At 46.6% G+C, this 18,358-nt stretch overlaps 1 protein-coding gene and 1 pseudogene across 4 annotated transcripts in view; one reads left to right on the top strand and one right to left on the bottom strand.

The window, feature by feature from the left end:
* Positions 1 to 2,746: 2,746 nt before the first annotated feature.
* Positions 2,747 to 2,882, bottom strand: LOC146060887 (U2 spliceosomal RNA; annotated as a pseudogene).
* A 3,008-nt stretch (positions 2,883 to 5,890) lies between these two features.
* The window catches only part of ZMYM2 (zinc finger MYM-type containing 2), a 69,272-nt gene continuing 56,804 nt past the window's right edge, over positions 5,891 to 18,358 (top strand). Inside the window, exon 1 of one of the 4 annotated variants that reach the window (XM_083169933.1) lies at positions 5,891 to 6,030. The gene's annotated coding sequence lies outside the window, so the exon portion shown is untranslated. Of the gene's footprint in view, positions 6,031 to 6,883; positions 7,044 to 7,304; positions 7,841 to 11,254; positions 11,404 to 18,358 lie in introns of those variants that run through there. The other 3 variants (XM_083169932.1, XM_083169934.1, XM_083169935.1) reach the window with 3 other exon arrangements.

Genomic DNA, 18,358 nt, shown 5'->3' on the forward strand with positions numbered 1-18,358 from the left:
ATGTGTGTGTTAACATATTTTATTTTAGTACTGTGTTTACAGCAGACCCATCTTCAATGTAGTTTCTAAATGTATGTGGCCTTCACACATAACTCTGAACTTTTTATTATGTACAAATACAACAAACATTTGTGTATATTAATTTTTTGTTTTATCCCTTCATTACAGACACTGAACAGCAGCAGGAGGAGGTGGCCGCAATAATGCGGGAAATAATGATCACCCTCATCTACCTCCAGCTCCTTTTTGGGCTTCTGGCGGCCCGCCTTTAATTTTTTATTTATTCCCCCCCCCTTTTTTTTTTGTTATAAAATAAAAGTTGGATTACTGTTCGAAATTGCCTGTGTTTTTAATAATAAATATGTTAGAGGGCGTGTAAGGGTAGGTACATACAGATGTGTACTGTAAGTTAGACTTGTAATTTGAGGTGAGGGGTAATGATTGATGTGTGAATGTGTGTGTTTTTGAGTAAAATAACACATAGTGAAAATGCATGAATGTTTAATGTTGTTCGATTAAAACATCACACATAACATCAGGGTAGGTATACATGTTACACATTTTGGACAAAGTAATTACGTACATAATTTAGTACATATACAGAAACACCAACATAACTTGATTTAAAAGTAACAGCAATATGGGGACACATAGATAGTGATTAAAATGCCACATTAGAACATCACAAATATACATGTAATGTGGGTTCAAATGTAGATTTATTAGGTCTTTATTAAGGTAGACAATTGAGTTAATAGAAAACAATAATTGAATAACAAATAGATTAATTAATCAATTGTCAGATTAGTAGTTGAGAGGCAAGATTTGCAGGTCCATATATGTGAAGGGTATGCCAGCGTGCACGGACGTACGCTCACTCTCACGAGCGGTGACATAAGCTGAGTTTTCCATTGAAAACAATAGGGACCCGTCCGTGCAAACTGGCGTACGCTCAGATCTCCGCAAGAAGTCGGTGGGGAGACGGAGGAGAGACGGCCGTAGACGGCGCCGTACGCTCAGTTGTACGCCAGTTGTCGGAGTGTAAGGGCTGGGCCGGCCGCGTACGTTGCCGTACGCTCATTTGTACACCACTCCCCTTCTACGGTATTTCTGCCCGTACGTAAGCGGCTGATTTGTGGGTGGACTTAACCCCAACGGCCGCGTACGGCTAGCGTGCGGTAATGGCGAACGTACGCACGTTTGGCCGCTCCGATCAGAATAAGGCCCTAAGGCCCTTATTCTGATCTGATGCCAGTACAAATTTGTTTGGAAAATGGGTAAAACCATGTGCACTGCAGGTGGGGCAGATGTAACATGTGCAGTTAGAGTTAAATTTGGGTGGGGTGTGTTGAAACTGAAATCTATATTGCAGTGTAAAAATAATGCAGCCAGTATTTACCCTGCACAGAAACAAAATAACTCACACAAATCTAACTCTCAGCACGATACATCTGCCCCACCTGCAGTGCACAAGGTTTTGCTCATTTTCCAAACAAATTTGTACTGCGATCAGATCTGAATAAAGGCCTATGGCCCCCATTTATCATTGATCGCATTTACAATGCGATCTGGGCGGAATATTACCGCCCAGGCATTTCGCCCCAATGAGTTTGAAAAAAAAACCTCAGGAGCCCGAGGTGTGCTCCCTACCACCAGTGCTGTGCCTAACACGTGCAAAGGGGGCCGTGCGATCGAAGTGGGCCATCTCCCGAAGGAGACGGGCCCCGTTTTTCCCCTAACCCCTCTCAACCATAAGGCCGAAGAGGGGAAAATAGGGAACGGTGGGTCCTCTTCGCCGAAGCTTAGAGAGACCCTCATTCCTCAACCCCCGGAAGGGTTAGGACGGTGGGTCCTCCGCAACCGAAGGTTTGGAGAGACCCTCAGTAGACTTCCCTCCGCCTTGGGGCTCGGGGTCGTCCTCGGGGGACCAAAGCTCTCCCCAAAAGGCGAGAGCTTCGGCACATTGGGGAAATGGAAGGCCCGAAAGGGTCGACCACACTACCCAAAAAACGTGACAAACTAAAAAAAAACAAGGAACGTGAAAAGTGACAAACGTGAGAGGGGAAGAGAAATAAATAATAAAGACCTCAGCCAGAAGGCCGGGGTGGGGGTGTGAAAAATTGTCCTACCCCATCCAAAAGGATGAGGTAAGGACGTGAAGCGCTACCTGAAGGGAAGTGCGCAGTGCAAGTGCCATACTAGTGCATGGTGATTTTGGGATCACCCGTGCATGTTCAGCACCCCCGAGTTTCCCCGGGGGCACAGTGCAGCCTCGGACTCCAAGCAACCGACCGATCAGCGTCCGACCAAGGTTTCTCTGCTCCCATCGTAGGGCACTTTCCAGCCCCTAGCATGGGAATGGGTACTCCACTGGGCTTTTCGACTGACTCCCTTAGGGGCTGCGACCCCCTCGGAAGAGCAATCTACTCAGTCTCAGTGTTTTTCCGATCCCAAGGTTAAGGTACTAAGCTGGGCCTTTCGCGGTCTCCCCATCAGAGGCTACGAACCTATGGAACAGGAGCCATCTACTCAGTTCCAGCCTTTCTCCGCTCCTTGGGAATGAATACTACACTGAGCCTTTCGCTGTTTCATCCTTCGGGGGCTACGAACCCCGTCAAGAGAGCCAAACTACTAGGCCCAGTGTTTCTCCCCCCCTCTCACCAGTGGGTTTACGGAAACAACACCTCCTACCACTGGCAGAGGTGAAGGTACTCAGCCAGACTTTTCACCACTCCCAGGCAAAAAAGAGGGGTCCCACACCCTCCGCCAATCAGAGCAGCTACTCAGTCCAGCCTTTCTCTATTCTCTGCCAGCGGCCAGTCCATACCCACTGATAAGAACAGATACTACACTTGATCTTAGCCAAAAGGCAGAGAAGCGATTTCGCCCCAATGTATCACCTGCTGTGCACAGGGAAAGGGCTCCGAAAGGAGCCTGTCCCTGTGATCTCAGCAGGGATCGGAGATTCCTGCTGCGGTCCCCTGTGATACATTAGGGAGATGCTTAATATTTGCGGTTAACCCCCGAAAACGTGTGTTTTCGGGGATTTAGCCGCAAATATTAGTTGATAAATGCGGCCCTATATGCTAAAATTAACAGAGATATCCTATTACAAACCAAAAAACATCAGGTGCACAAAAACTTCAGTTTTTCATACAATTATCGATGTTTTACCTATGCTTTTTAGGTTTCGGTAGAGCAATGGCTATAAAAAGCCATCCACCCCCACGAAAATCGCTTAGACAGGCAAAAATTACACAGTGTGATGATTGCACCCGTTATGGGCTGGATGCGATCAGAAAGCAGTACAAAAATTATGCGCAGCACATTCTTTTTGTACTGTGTGATGAGATGCCCGCGGGAGTGCGCATCGCATGGTGCAAATGCACTGTGTATGGGCACCTTTAGTGTGTATGCACTGAGCAAGTTTCAGCCCAGTGATTTTCAGCATCATCGCTGTGCATGCACGGTGGGCAAAAACGTCTAATGTGTATGCACATTTAGACGCGTGTTAGATCGACAGGAACGTGACACAGTTAATAGGTCAACACAAGTTTTTACACATTTTTTGGGTGTCTACGCCGAAGTAGGTCTACATGGACACCAAATTAATGTACCTTGTCCCATCACTACACTCCTTGCTGCCCATGCCCATGTCAGTCTTAATAATAAAAAAACCATGAAAAACTTATGTTGACCTTGTGACTATCGATCACATTCCCGTCGATCTAGGGCTTGCGTCTAACTTTCGTTACTGACGATCCCTCCTTCATTTTGACTTGACTGTCTGTAAATACCCTGTTTGTTGTATCACTGTCTCCTTTGTAAAGCGCAACGGAATATGCTGCGCTATATAAGAAACTGTTAATAAATAATATAAAATAAATCTAGGCGTTGTCAACTATGTTTAGGCATTTAATTAGACGCGTTTGTCCAAGAGTGGTCAACCACATGGTTATGGTATAACTCATGAGGCAGCACAGACGATGTCATGGTTAGCATTACTGCCTCACAGCACTGAGGTCATGGGTTCCATCCCCACCATGGCCCTAACTGTGCGGAGTTTGTATATTCTCCCCGTGTTTGCGTGGGTTTCCTCTGGTTACTCCGGTTTCCTCCCACAATCCAAAAATATACTGGTAGGTTAATTGGCTCCCCCCAAAAAATTAACCCTAGAATGTCTTTGTGTGCGTGTACATGTGGTAGGGAATATAGATTGTAAGCTCCACTGGGGCAGGGACTGATGTGAATGTTCAAATATTCTCTGTAAAGCGCTGCGGAATCTGTGTGCGCTATATAAGAAACTGCTAAAAATAAATAAATAGACTGACTCATCATAGACAGTCATATGGTCGACCACTAATGGTCGACAGGGTCTAAAGGTGCCCATACACTGCTGCGATGTCTCGCAGCAGTGTACAGACACCCGACAGCCTGCAAGCCGTAGGGACGCATGTGATTCATTGTGATGGATAGAATGCATCCCTGATTACCGCCCGCCTCGCCACCAGGAGGAAAGGGTGGTCGGACGGCATGCCGGTCCGACCACCTGGTCGGTCCGATGCGCATGGGACCGACGGCATGTCAGGGAGGGACGATTTGGTCGATTTAACTGATTGGTCGCAATCAGATGAAATCGGACCAAATCCGTGTATGGGCGACCTTAAAGGTCGACATGGTTAAAGGGTCGACATGGAAAAGGTTGACATGGTAAAAAGGTTGACAGGTAAAAGGTCAACATGGAAAAAGGTTGACATGCGTTTTTAATGTTTTTAGGGTGTCTATGTCAACAAGGGCTCGGTGCCTCGTTGTGCTCGGCACACTATTTTATTCTCCCTCCACACCCTAGTGAATGGTAGAGCATGAAATACCACCTGTAGGCACATGTCGGCTGGAAATTTTGTAAAAAAAAATGCATGTCGACCTTTTTCAAGTTAACCTATTATCTGTCGACCTTTAAACCCTGTCGACCTATTGTCTGTTTACCTTTAAACTCTGTCGACCATATGACTGTCTATCATGAGTCAGTCTATGATCAGTCCGGATACCCAACCACGTGATTGTCGATATAGACTCCGTCAAGCGGATACATGGCTTTTATCAGGCGATCCTATTTGGATAGCCCGATAAAACATGAGCTCTCCTGAAAACACACAGGTTGAGTGAAACTTGTGTGTTTTTGGCTGCTGCAGCCCTGTTATCCCTGGAAAATAAGGCTGGTTTTCGGTAAGTCACGGTATGGCCGACTTTTAGGGGCTAATTGGATAACCTCAAGTCAGCCTAATTCTTTCTTTAAAATTAAGTCATACTGTAAAGACAGGGAGAAAACAAGATATACAGCTGACAAAGGTAGCAGTACAAGGGAAAGTTTCCATGCAACTGCCAGCATAGCATTACCTTGAGCTTTCTAGTAGGCACGCACATTAACCCTTATCAATATATTTTTTCACCCGTTCCAGAAGAAATGAATTACTTCAACCTTCCCTATAACTTTTTGTATTATTTTATTTAGAAAGCAGATTTATTTTGATTAAATCAATTTTTAAGGCAATTTTGTGCTTGATTTTCACAGTGGTTCCAGTGTAGTTGGTGCTAAAATAAATAATAATGAACAAAAACACAACCACCTGTGAGAAGCCATTGCTAATGCTTGTGATACCAATATGGCAGCAATTCGTAGTACTATATAAAAATCGGGACAGGGTGACACTATTACTGAGTGAGGCACTCTTGGTGTCTGAGGTAACCACTGTGCTATTGCGCCAGGGTTAGCTTTTCCTCGTGTTATAATCAGCCACTGATGGGCTCCCTGTGGATCTTCAAAGGCAACCTGTGACCGCAGCGCTGAGGAGCAGCGCCGTGCAGCCCGCGCATCCGCCATTTTGACAACTGTGTCACCCCCCAGAGACAGCGAGCGGCGTCTCCTCGCCTCGTTGCGTGCACACACCTAGTACACGGCCGCCCAGTCACTGACTAATCGCAGCAAGCTAGAGATGGGAATCGCACACAAAGCGCTGTTAGCCCGCTGGTGTAAGTAGCATCGCCTCTGTCACGCCTGCACGGCGTTACCTCAGTGGGTGACAAAATGGTGGCCAGTGCCTAGCGGCGCATGACGGGACGTGGTAGGGCAGCCGCGTCGCTGGGAGCACTGCAGACACGTCCTGCTGAGCAGAAAGGATCGATTTATGCGTTTCATGAGGCAGTGCAGCCGCATCTGCCGGGAGGTGCGAGGTGTGGGGGTGCCTCATGCCGCCACACGGCGGGGCTGGTGCGTGCTGTGTACGTACGGTAGGCGGCTGCCACCCACCGTGAGGCGGCCATGTGTGTGTTGTCACGTAGTGCAGCACCGTCACTGCATTACAGTAGCACAGTATCCCGGCGCAGGGTCACACTGCGGCTCCTGCCCTGGCTTCTGCGTGCTGCCAGGCGGGAGAGGACAGCGCTCTGGCAGCGGCACCTCACGATGCGGTTGCGGCAGTCGCGATTGCCTTGGCGCCGAAAGGGTGCGCGAGGAGAAAATCTCCCCTCACTAGCAGCAGCAGGAGCGCAGCTTGCAGCACAGCTCGCGGCCCCGCCCCACCCCACGCGCTGCTCCGCCCACGTACACTGCCGTGCGTGTGTGGTGGGGGAGGGGATAGGGGCTGAACAGCTGCTTCGCCCGTACAGCGCCAGGCTAACGGGTCTGCTGCTTCCCCCTCAGCCCCCCTTCCTCTACACTGCAACGCATGGGCGGTGCCTCGCCTCCATCAGGTCCGACAGACCCCGCCCCTTACCCTTACAGAACAGGGGTGGGCGGGAAAGCGTTCCTGTGACGGACGCGGCGGCCGGCCAATCCGCTGAGCTCCTCTACTCCGATGCTGGATTGCTTCGGCCAATGGGAGACAGCTGGGAGGGCGGGAGAAGCTGTGGCTGAGGCCGCGCCCTCTCCAGCTTGCTGGCCAGGCTCCGCCCCATATGCTCCGGGACTGGACGGGGGAGAGTTGGGTGACGGGGGAAGGATCGCTGCGGCCGGGGCCTCATTTCTCCGTTCCCTCCGGCGTCCGGTAAGTTATAGACCATCGTGGACATGACCGAGGAGGATCTCCTGATCCGTGTCCCGGTGTCCCACCTTTCCCCCCCCGATACCCCTCACGTGCAGCGGCGCTCTCTCACGCCCCCTACAGGGGGGGTGTCCGCTATCAGCCTTCCCGTCCTTTGTGTCCGCCGGTGTTGGGCTCAGTTCCCGCCGCTCCTCTCTGGTAACGGCGCCGCTCCCTCCCCCTCACGTGAGGCGATACCGTCTGTACCGGAGGGGGGAACGGACGGCGAATGGTCAGTCCCTCTCTGCGGTACAGCAGCGCCCGGGCTGGGTGCAGCGGGGGTCACCCCGGGGTACCCTAGTGCTGCCTCCGCCGCTCCGTATTGTTCGCCTGCTCTCTAATGGCGGCGGCCGGGAGGCAGCAGCGCCACCGGGTGGCCAGTGCTGGAAGTGACAGCGCTGGGGTATGTAATTACCCTCTCCTGCCCCGCTGCTCTGCGCATACAAAGGACTCTGCAGCGGGGAGCCGGGATGACCTACTTCCCCGGTGCCTGGAGTACATCAGAGAAGGGGATTTTCCCCCATCAGGCCCCTGGGGGCTGCCCCCCCCTCTTCGCTGAGGCTATAGTATGATATGGGGGAGGGGGCACGATATGTGTCGTTTCCCTTCCCCCTCTGCTGCAGGTCGGCCTGTGCTGCTGCGTGCCCGACACCGATCTGCTGCTGCTGAATGCACAGGGTATTTATCGTGCCAGCAGCGGGCCCGGGCCAAGCACCGCCAGGCCCTGGGTTGCATTGTGTGCGGAGAGGGGAATCCTGTAGGTGAGTGTGGAGACTGGAACATTATGGCTGGGAGGGGGCAATGGGGGCTTTATGCAGTGACGGCTACGGCCGCTGGGGCTCTCTCTCCCCGGGCCTGCTCTCAGAATGCCGTTCTTGGGGTAGCATGCTCATGCTATTTACCATCTCATCGCTCCAGGACGCTCTTGCTCATCAGCTCTGTCTCTGACAGTGTAGATGCGTTCATGTAGCACATCCCATGTAACCTGACCAATACAGAGCTACTTATAGGTGAATGTCTTCCGGCAATAGAACAGCTTTCATACAAAATCATCATTGGCCTGTGCATGTGTATATCTACAGTGTCTAAAAATGTATTTCTAAATAATTTGTCGTTTTGTTTGTCACCATGCTTAATGTATTGCTGCCTCAGTGTGTTACATAATGTATTTATCTCATTGAAATCTAGGAATAGGCTTTGATTACATGGAGTTTATGCTGTTTTGTGTTTTCAATGCTCATGTTCTAGTTGCCAGATGATTCTCCCATATGGCTGTTGGGTCCTATTCCTCAGACATCCACCGCAACAGCCCTGACCTATCCAGTAGCAGCAGATTACATAGTACAGTGTTATTGTTTTGGAAGCCACTTGCTACATTTTGGTCTGTTTTTTTATTTCTTAATAAACGTTTTGAACAGATCTGAACCTGTACAGAAAGATTAATTCCATGTTTAACCCCTTAGTGCAGCTTGACTTCAAATTAAGTCATGTTGCTACTAACTAGGCTATTGTAGGGTAACCCAATTGTCTTCATCGCAGCTATAATTCAATTTTGTTGCTCCTATCAGGCGCAAGTGTCCGTATTTGTGCTCACAGCCTACTGAGGTAGGGTGCGATGAGTCTTCCAAACCGTGTCCCCCCCCTTCCCTCCATGTATTTTACATTTAGGCTGAAATTACATTACCAGGTTGTTGGTTTTTTTAGAGAGTCCATGCCTAGTGTGTTTATCGCATCGGCTGCATGGCCTATTTCCCATATTTAGTGATGGGAGATCGTGGAGCGCAATTAACTCTTATGTTGTTTGTACTTGGGGTGCCCAAACAGCGGATTTAGCTAGATCATGGGTCCTCAAACTGCGGCCCTCCAGATGTTGTGAAACTACAAATCCCAGCATGCCTTGCCACAGTTTTAACACTCCCTTATAGCAAAACTGTGGCAAGGCATGCTGGGATTTGTAGTTTAACAACATCTGGAGGGCTGCAGTTTGAGGACCCATGAGCTAGATTGTTAAACCTGACCAATGAGCTGTGTGCCATGGAAAAGTGCAGTTTGGATGCTCAAACAAATCACTTTTAGCAAATTTAAGCTCCCGGAGGCTAGGAGCAGAAGGTCACACCAGATCAGAGCAACAATTGAATTGCTCCATTTGGTGCCAGGTAATGGTTGCCTGTGCGATAAAAAGTCAATATGGTATCGTATTAATCTTTTTTTTTTTTGGTCTACTGTAGTCATCAAATAAGTGATAGGTGTGGGCATATGCATATGTTTTATAGAGCCAAGTAAACAACTTGCACCTGCAGTCTAATCAGCCTGACAGTTAAGTATGGTGACTCAAGGTGCATACACATTGGCCGATATACCGATGCACTATCGGCCAATGTGTATGAGCAATATATCTGCGAACAGCATTGCGTTGGCAGTGCGACACAGCTGATGCCCCATATATAAGGATATATCGGTGCATTGTGCGGTGTGTGTCAGTGATCCGCCGACTGCCCATAAAGCAGCGCTGGGAGCAGCCAGTGTTTGACAGCAAAGTGGGCGGGTGCATGCAAATTGCCCGATCTGTCTGTAAGTCTACAAAGAAAATAGTTATAAGTTAAGCTGCTTACTCAAAGAAGAGTAGTAGTTTGGGTGGGTGGGTGGCCTGAAGTCTGCATGTTCTGGAAGAGGTTAAACAACTGATTGTCAGATATCTCACTTCACCACATTTGAGCATTTCATTAATTTAATTATGGTTTTTATTTGAACACAAAACCTAATTATAAAATTTAGCTATTTATAGAAGTAATGTTTAAGCATATTGGGGGGAATTCACTTGTTTGGGTGATGCCTATATTAATGAGCACTCAATGGAGCAAATCTATTGTTTCGAGTGCCCATTATTTAAATGCAGTGAGGTTTAGATTAGAGGAGCGGCTAAATCTTTGTAGACTAGAGGGTGTGCTGAGTTTAGGTGCCCAAAAGCTGGAGACTTAAGCCCTGTACACACTAGGCGATATTGTACACAATAAAGGGCTTTCTGAGCGATATTGCCTAGTGTGCATACTCCCTGTCGATAACTATACGCACTTCCACGTGTCATTAATGACCCCTCCCTCATCCAAGCATGTCCGGACGAGGGAGGTCACCGGTAACGATGGCCATGCTGCAGTATGGCCATCACTTCCCCTGCAGTCGCTCACCTTGGAAAAGGCATTGGCAAGTGCATTGGCAAGTGCGTATGCCGATGGCATCAGGTTTTCTTCAGATTTAAAAAAATATGCCAAATCGGATGTTTGACATCCAATCTGATGCGCATTCCGGTGCGGATCGGAGCTGACCAATCATTTGTGCAGCCTATATGATCTGTCGGATTGGATGCATCGGTGATACATTGTGGGAGCTCATCCGATCCGTAGGTGTGTGCCAGCCGCTTATAGCCTGTAGAGCGGGAAAGTGTCTTACCCTTTCATTCCCCTGCCGCTGTGGAAGGTGGCGAGGAGATTTGGAAACTTCCATTCAAAAGATTAGGGTCCGCTGATTGGCTGATAGCTCCCTCAGGCAATTGGTGGACACCATTCTTATGAACGGCAGTTTTTAAATCTCCTCCCAGCGTGCAGCTCACCGGGAGTAAGAAGAGTCAAATCGCATGCAACCCTCCAGGGGATTTTAAGGGAAATCGGATCCAACAAGTTGGACCTGTGGATGGTGACCATTTTACTGGAGATCTGCTCGCCACCCCAAGATGGTGCAATTAGAAATATTAGCCACTCATCCCCATCTGGTAAACCATTGAATATCCCTATTTCTTATGCTTGTCCAAATACAATACAATACTGCCCTTTCCCTAGTGAGTGACGTTCATTTACAGGCTATTGTGCTATTTAAATCTGTAAAAGCTGCTATTGTGGTTTTATCTGTGCTATGTGAAGAACTTAGAAATATTGGGATAGTGCTACTGCTCTTACATTGGTTTGGTCTGATTAGCACCTTTTGCTGGTGGGGGAGGTGTATTGGGAGGGGCAGCTAATTCAGGATGGACATATGTTTGGTTTAGGCTTATATTTTGAGTATAGTTTGGGACGTCAGTCCTTTAGGACGTTAGGGGTCTAGTATCTGAAGGGTCTAGTTATAAAGGGTCATCTTTAAATTAATAGCAGCGTTATACCCGCGTTAACCCCAAGGAAACCAGAAGGCAAAGAACAAACCATCATTGCTGCTGAAGGACTGCATTATATCCCAAAAATTCAGGAACATTATGTGGCCTCAACTCACCTTTGCCATGAGTGGACCAGGCCCACCACCACCCCTACGGCTGAGAACACCTGGACTACCCCTCATGGTGAGCATGGAGCTGTGAGGGGAAGCAGCAGGGTCAGCCTATGCACCAACACTTCACCCATCAATCCCTTGTAAAAGTGTCAGTCACCTGCAAATGTGTGTTCATGTCTTTTCTCTCCCCCCCCCCCCTCCTCTCCTGCAGCGCACACATCTACCTCACCATGTGCTTTTTCCTGTATTGTGTACCTCCGCAGATTGCACACCCTGTCAGCGCTGACCTATGCAGTGCACCAAGCTGGTTGCCTCAGATGGTATCTCCGCGGACAGGATGTGGATCACGTGGATGATTCTGTGCAGGGTTTATCATACTACTACAGAAGTATTTGCTTTCCAATATATGCATTGGGTCCTTGTATGGCTCTCTCCTTACAGTGTAACCTTCGTAGTGCGCCCTCCATGGCTGCCTCATCTGGTGCACTTGTGAATGGGATGAAAAATACATGGACCTGAGTATACATTGAATCATCCATTTTGGGTAGTTTCTTTTAGGGGTAATCTATTTCACCCTGGGTAATCCTACGCAGAGCGCCTAAAATGGCTGCCGCACTTGGTACCTTGTCAGGGTGGAGTACACAACCCATGGAAGTTATTATCCAAAATGCTGCACCACTCCTGCATTATGCTTACTGTGTGCTCAGGGGCTTTTGTCTGTGACATGTCTGTTACTGTACCTCTAACATCCTCTGTATTATGTGCATTGTTTTTTTACTGTCTGTAAGCGCCTTGAGTCCTGCTGGAGAAAGTGCGCTATATAAATTTTACTTACTTACTTACTATTTGGTTTGTGACCATGAATTTTATCACCATCTGAAGCACACACAGGGAGGGATTTTATGTTCTCGTCATCCGATCTTTCTAAAGTGGTGGGAGAGCACTGAGAGATATTCAATTGATGGTGGATGTCACACAGATCGCACTATTGATTGTCTGGTTTAGCTGTGCATAGCGACTAAACCTGTCCAAAACGAATGAGTGCAACGTGAAGAGTCTAGTTTGTGCACTCCAACAGGTCACTTTTCTCCTATTTCAACTCACCCATGGGCAGGGTGCGAGCTGAAATGCCAGCACCTGCAGCCAACCGCGCCCTAATGGAGCTACAATTGAATAGCTCTTTTGAGTGCTATCTGCTGGTGAGCACACAATTGATTCCCCCCCTTACCCCTTAGTTAGCTTTGACTGTATACCAAATGCATTAAGAAACCTCCTTAGAAATTGATCATCCCCTCCATCCTTTCCCCACCAATTCCAACTCACCCCAAACTTCTATACCTACCCCTAAATCTCTGGAGATATAGAGAATGAAGTGAAAAAAGTGCATCAAACTTTTAGTTATTATTTTATTGATGGTATGGTGTATTGTAAACTTTGGTACATGTTGGATGTAATACAACAGTTACCCACTTTCTCAGTTTAAGCATGTTCCAAGCGAAATGACATTTGTACAGTGTCTGTAATTTTTTTGTATGTTTTATTGCAATTGTTATGGACATTGAGAATATTTTGACACTTGTATTTTGTTGATACTTTCTTTCTCTAATAAAACCTAATCAATATATATAAAAAAAAAAAAAAAGAAACCTCATATTTGCCCTGCCACTAACAGTCATATTCCAGATTTGCAATATAGATTTAATTTCCGTGCCAACAAACCTATGTTCCCCTTGGGTTAAACCAATACATAACCTTTTGGGAATTGAACATCCCCCTTTACAATCTTTTGTTTTTTTTATTACCCTTTATGGTACAATATCACATGGTGAGTAATTCAAACCATATGTGTTTGTTGTGATTGGGTAAACCTGAGTATGTTCTAGGACAGTGATGGCTAACCTGGACACTCCAGCTGTTATTTAACTACACATCCCAGCATGTCCTGCTACAGTTTTACTATTTGGCTATGCTAAAACTGATGCAGGGCATGCTTGGATGTGTAGTTCAACAAAATCTGGAGTGTCAAGGTTAGCCATCAAGGCCCTAGAGTATCAGCAGGTTTTTTTTCATGGAACATTTAGGATAAAAGTTTTTTTAACAATATATTTGGGAAATATATTTTAAATGAAGTTTATTGTGCTGATATCCTATGGGTGTGAGTTGTGTTTCTGTTATGATTGGCAGCCACTAGCAGTGTTTCTGCCTGTCAATTTGACCACAACTCATTTCATTGGCTTCTGGACCACCAAACCGAGGCTCCCCCTGCAAGCCTAGGGTGCCTAATCACACAGTTTGGGAACCACTGACCTGAGCCTTAAATGTGCTTAGGTTGTCTACTTTAGGCACTAACAATTGGGGAAGAATGTAATGCTTTTTAAGTTCAGCGGCTGTGCGGGATGCCAGCCAAACTCAGACTCTTATTTTAAAGGGGATGATTGCTTTACAAGGCATAAACATACCTTGTAACTTGATTGCCCCTTTAAAAAAAGTCTGAGTTTTGCAGCAATCACGCACTGCCACTGAACTCTGTGGTATTACATTCTGCCTTACAGTCACAGTGGTCTTGTTGCTTTAACTACAGAGTAGAACCTGGCTGTGGCCTGCTGATGTTTTGCATTTTGTAAAAAAAAATGTAAGGTTTGACCTGCTTTTGGTTAGCCTTGTATCTAATGCTGGTTATACACTAGACCAACTTTTATCCAACTGGTTAGTTAGGTGGAATTAAATCTGGTACTGGATGGGAGAAAATGTAATTTAGTAATTTGCTCCCAGAATCTGGAACGATCAAAAACTGTCGCTCAGACAAGGTGCCATAGCTGAATCTGTTTGATTTAAACAATTTGCTTGAATGTTTTTGTACATTTTCCTTGGTTTGTGCTCAAATTGTTGATTGTCATTTACTCCCATACACTACCAGATTTTCAGCCCAGCCAACTAGTTGGCTTAAAGTTGGTCTAGAGCAGAGGTGGCCAAACCTGTCCTCAAGATCTACCAACAGTTCATGTTTTTCAGGCAACCCGGTGACCGATTTGGCCACCCCTGGTCTAGTGAATGGTTAGCCTAAAAGCCGTATTCAAATCTCTTTTATCCGTCAGCCACTAGAGTGCATCAAATGTAGCGTCGTATGGGTGTCTGGCTGCTGGAACCCCCCCCCCCCCCCCCCCCCCCCCCCGGGGATGGCTGGCTTAAATCCGTTAAATATAGATGTTTGAGTGCTTCAACTCGACTATTCAATGGGCGCCAATTAGTTTGGTTGGGTATAGCTGCTTTGTGTTGCTAAACCTGACCTTAGCATGCTCATATTCACCTGATAAATCTCAGTTGCAATCTCCCAGGGCTTTAAGGCCTCCATACACAATGCTAGTTCACTTGATTTCGACGGATCGGGCTGAGAAATCTGGTAAAATCTGTCCAAGTCGCATGTGTATTACATCAGATCCAATGCACAGTCCCGGAGTCTGAGGTTTGACCTACAACTGCCCACCCCCCTCCCGGCAGCGGGATCACATGCAAAAGGACCCCACACAATGCATCACATGTGCTGCTTGAGAAGGTCCTGGGCAGCACACAGGAGATCGGATAACCATACACTGCTGTGACACATAACAGTGTATGACCACCTTTAGACTGGAGATCGGGTGCGATGTGACAGTTCAATATGACCTTTAAATGTTCATGATCACAAACACAAAGGAGCTTATAGGCCTAAATAATATCTGGTTATCTATGTGAGAGCAGGCTTCCTGTTGGTATTACCATCTGAGGACACTAAAGTCCTAGTCTAGTTTCCTCCTGTGTTGGTTAAAAGAAATGCAGCATTTCAGCTTGCACACCCCGGGATGGCAGGCTTCACTCCGTTAAATACACCTGGCTGCAGATGAAATGGCTAGGTGGAGATAACCATTGATCTGTCAGCACAAGTGCGGTAATACACTGGGCTCAGATGTTCCTGCACACCAATTAGGTAAGGCATTAGTGGATTTATGCCTCTGTCCCTGAAGGTTTTATTTTTTGCGTTAGTGTCTTGATATCATACTTGTATGAATAAACCATTTACAACATTTGCCTGACACCAAGGAAAACTAATATCAGCTTAAAGTAACTAAAATGCATAATTATTTCAAATATTTTGTGTTGCCGAGCTGAATAATGAACCAGTTATAGCAAGTGTTTACATTTTAAGCTAATCTGCTTGTCATTTTAGGGGGTGTTGCTTTGCCAAGACTACAGATGGGGAGATTTATGGACCAGTAAAAAGAGTGGAGAAGTGAGCCAGTGGTTAAGTTGCCCATGGCAACCAATCAGCTTCTACTTGAAAGCTAATTGGTTGCCAAGGGAAGCCTCTCCACAGGCACACAGTAGCTACCAGGCTAAATGCAAGCTGTTTCTTCACGGGGTATTATTGTTTGAGTCATAATGTCAATTGTCATTTTCTGAAAGGCAAGAATGTACTTTTAGTGTGATTTTTGACTAATATTCATTGCCGGGTTATACTCCCATGCCACGTTTTCGGCCAATAATGCGGGATCATTTTGCAGACCCATGTGGTACTGAATAAAAAACAGATCTTTTAAGCCTCACCCCAAGCAGGTCAATTTTACTATATATACAATGGCCTGCATGTTCAGCGGGTAATGGTGACGTCACTGACGTTCAGTGTGTATGATCAATTTGTTAATGCTAATGCCCGCTATTGGTGAGGGTCGTCTAGTGCAGGGGTCCTCAAACTATTTTGCTCTGGGACCCCATAAGACAATAAAAAATTAAACGACCCCAGCAAGTTACTGCAGAAGGTCATCACATCACATGTGTAGCCAGCAGACAGAACATACATGGCAGCATTGTGGAGGCACAACATGATGGGTGGAGTCTAAATAAGACAATTCAACAGATTTTCATACTCCTTGAATCACTGACTGAGATTAGAAAAGTCATCAGCCTGATGGTCAGCAACATGGAGTCGCGACCCCATGCTGAGAAGGTCAGGATCCACAGTTTGAGAACTACTGGCCTAGTGTGTACGGGGCTTAAGGGGATTTGGCTTTGTTCACCCTGTCCAGACTAATAGAATAGCCCCTGAGGGATGCTAACTGGATACCCCAGCCTCAATCTCTGAGTCTCCAGATTTAAATATCAGGCTGATTTAAACCGTTGGTGCATGTTGTTTACTTTGCTCTGTAAAATTTGATACCTGATCCTATGGATTGTTTATCTTTTATCACCTGTATCCTGTTATCTTCAATAAATCCTACTTTGGAATTAACATGTGATCTAACATCCTTGCTCACATCTGCTACGCACCTAACAACCTGTAGGCATCTGCCAATGGGTCACAAAGTATTTGAGTAGGAAAGTGCCTGGCAGCTCAATTCAGTTAATTTGCAGGACCCTCACCCTATAGGTCACAAGTTTTAGAACATCCCTATGTTCCGTTTTTATTAAAATGTATGCATTTTATTGTATCGCCGTCCTATAAAAAGATGGCATATAACAAATAAAACGTAAAAAACAAGTACCAATAAAACAGTTGAAGTTAAAGAAAAATATCCACATAGACATGTACTTTAGTTGTAACCACTGAATGGACTTGTGTTTTTTTGGGGGGGTCATGGAGCTCCCGCAGCCGGGTGGAAGGGTGATGGAATTCCCCACGGCTGGGCAGAGGGGGATGGGGGGGTCACAGCCACAATAGTCTCCCTGCAAAACATCTGGTCGCCAGGAAGCAGAACCTGGTGCCCGGTATTTGTTGAGCCCTGGTCTAGATCACTTAGAAATTAAGCATGGATCTCTCCATGTTTAGGCCCAAACGGCGTTACCATACCCTTACTAGGACACTTGTAGCCAAGAATCTAGTCATTTTTTTCTGAATTTCTCAAGAAATGTTTGACCTAGGTGTGCCCTGAAAAGATTTTGATATTCTAGGTTCCGTGAGTCAAAAAGTTTGGTAACAACTGCCTTAAGGTCCTTACAAACTGGGTGTTTTTTGCCCAGTGTGTTTGGCCAGCAATGATGTGAAAATTGCTCAGTGCATATACACTGAGTGGTTTTCGACCTGGACAGCTATTTCGACAGTCATTGGATCACTTTCCACAGTAGGAGACTTTTCGGTACTTATGTAGTATCTGGGCGCCCGATTTTCTGATTGTATGCCTTACCTTAAGGCATACAATCAGATGCGATTTGACGCGATTTTCGGCAAAATCGCATGCGATTCGATGCCATTTTGCATAGGGTTCAATGTTAACTAGGTCCTGTTCATTTCCCCACTATCCAAGTGGGCATGGAGTTGGGATATAAACCTGTGGCGAGTGTAGCGAGCCACCGAGCCCGAAGCGTGCCCCGTGAGGGGACGCAGATTTTTTTAAAAGTATTCTGTGTCCCCTCACGGGGCTCGTCACGCTTCGGGCTCGGTGGCTCGCTACGCTCGCCACAGATTTATATCCAACTCCATGCCCACTTGGATAGTGGGGAAAGGAAAAGGACCCCTTTTTCCCATTGAATTCTATGTTAAAATGGACTCAGACCATTTTAACATTGAATCCTATGGAAAAATCGGGACCATCGCATCGCATACGATTTGGTCGCATGCGATGTGCCCGATCCGACTGGATTTCTAAATCGGGTGCCCAGATACTACGTAAGTACCGACTTTTCCTGTCCCTTTAGAGACATCTGAAGCGACAGGAGATAGAGGGGTGATATGCATTTGATGTTTGTTTTGAGCACATTTTAAGGTCGGATCAAACCTAATGGGTTCACTGTGGAAAGTCCTGTTTGAGCTATGAAACGGGTGACATTTTGCAGATTTCAGCTCGCCATCCCTGGGGATGTGAGCTGAAATGTTGGCAGGCAGCCATAACGCCTGAACGAAGCTAAATTTGAATAGCTCTCCGCTGTGCACCCACTAGTGGTTGTCAGCGGGTAAAGATTTGAATATGACCCTTTTAAAATTATTCTCGCATTCAAATATAAAATATTTCATTTTTACATTGCCTCCATCTGGTGAATCCTAACGCCACCTAGCT

This window comes from Crinia signifera, chromosome 2, assembly GCF_055691185.1.
Source record: "Crinia signifera chromosome 2, ASM5569118v1, whole genome shotgun sequence".
Taxonomy (NCBI): Eukaryota; Metazoa; Chordata; class Amphibia; order Anura; family Myobatrachidae; genus Crinia; species Crinia signifera.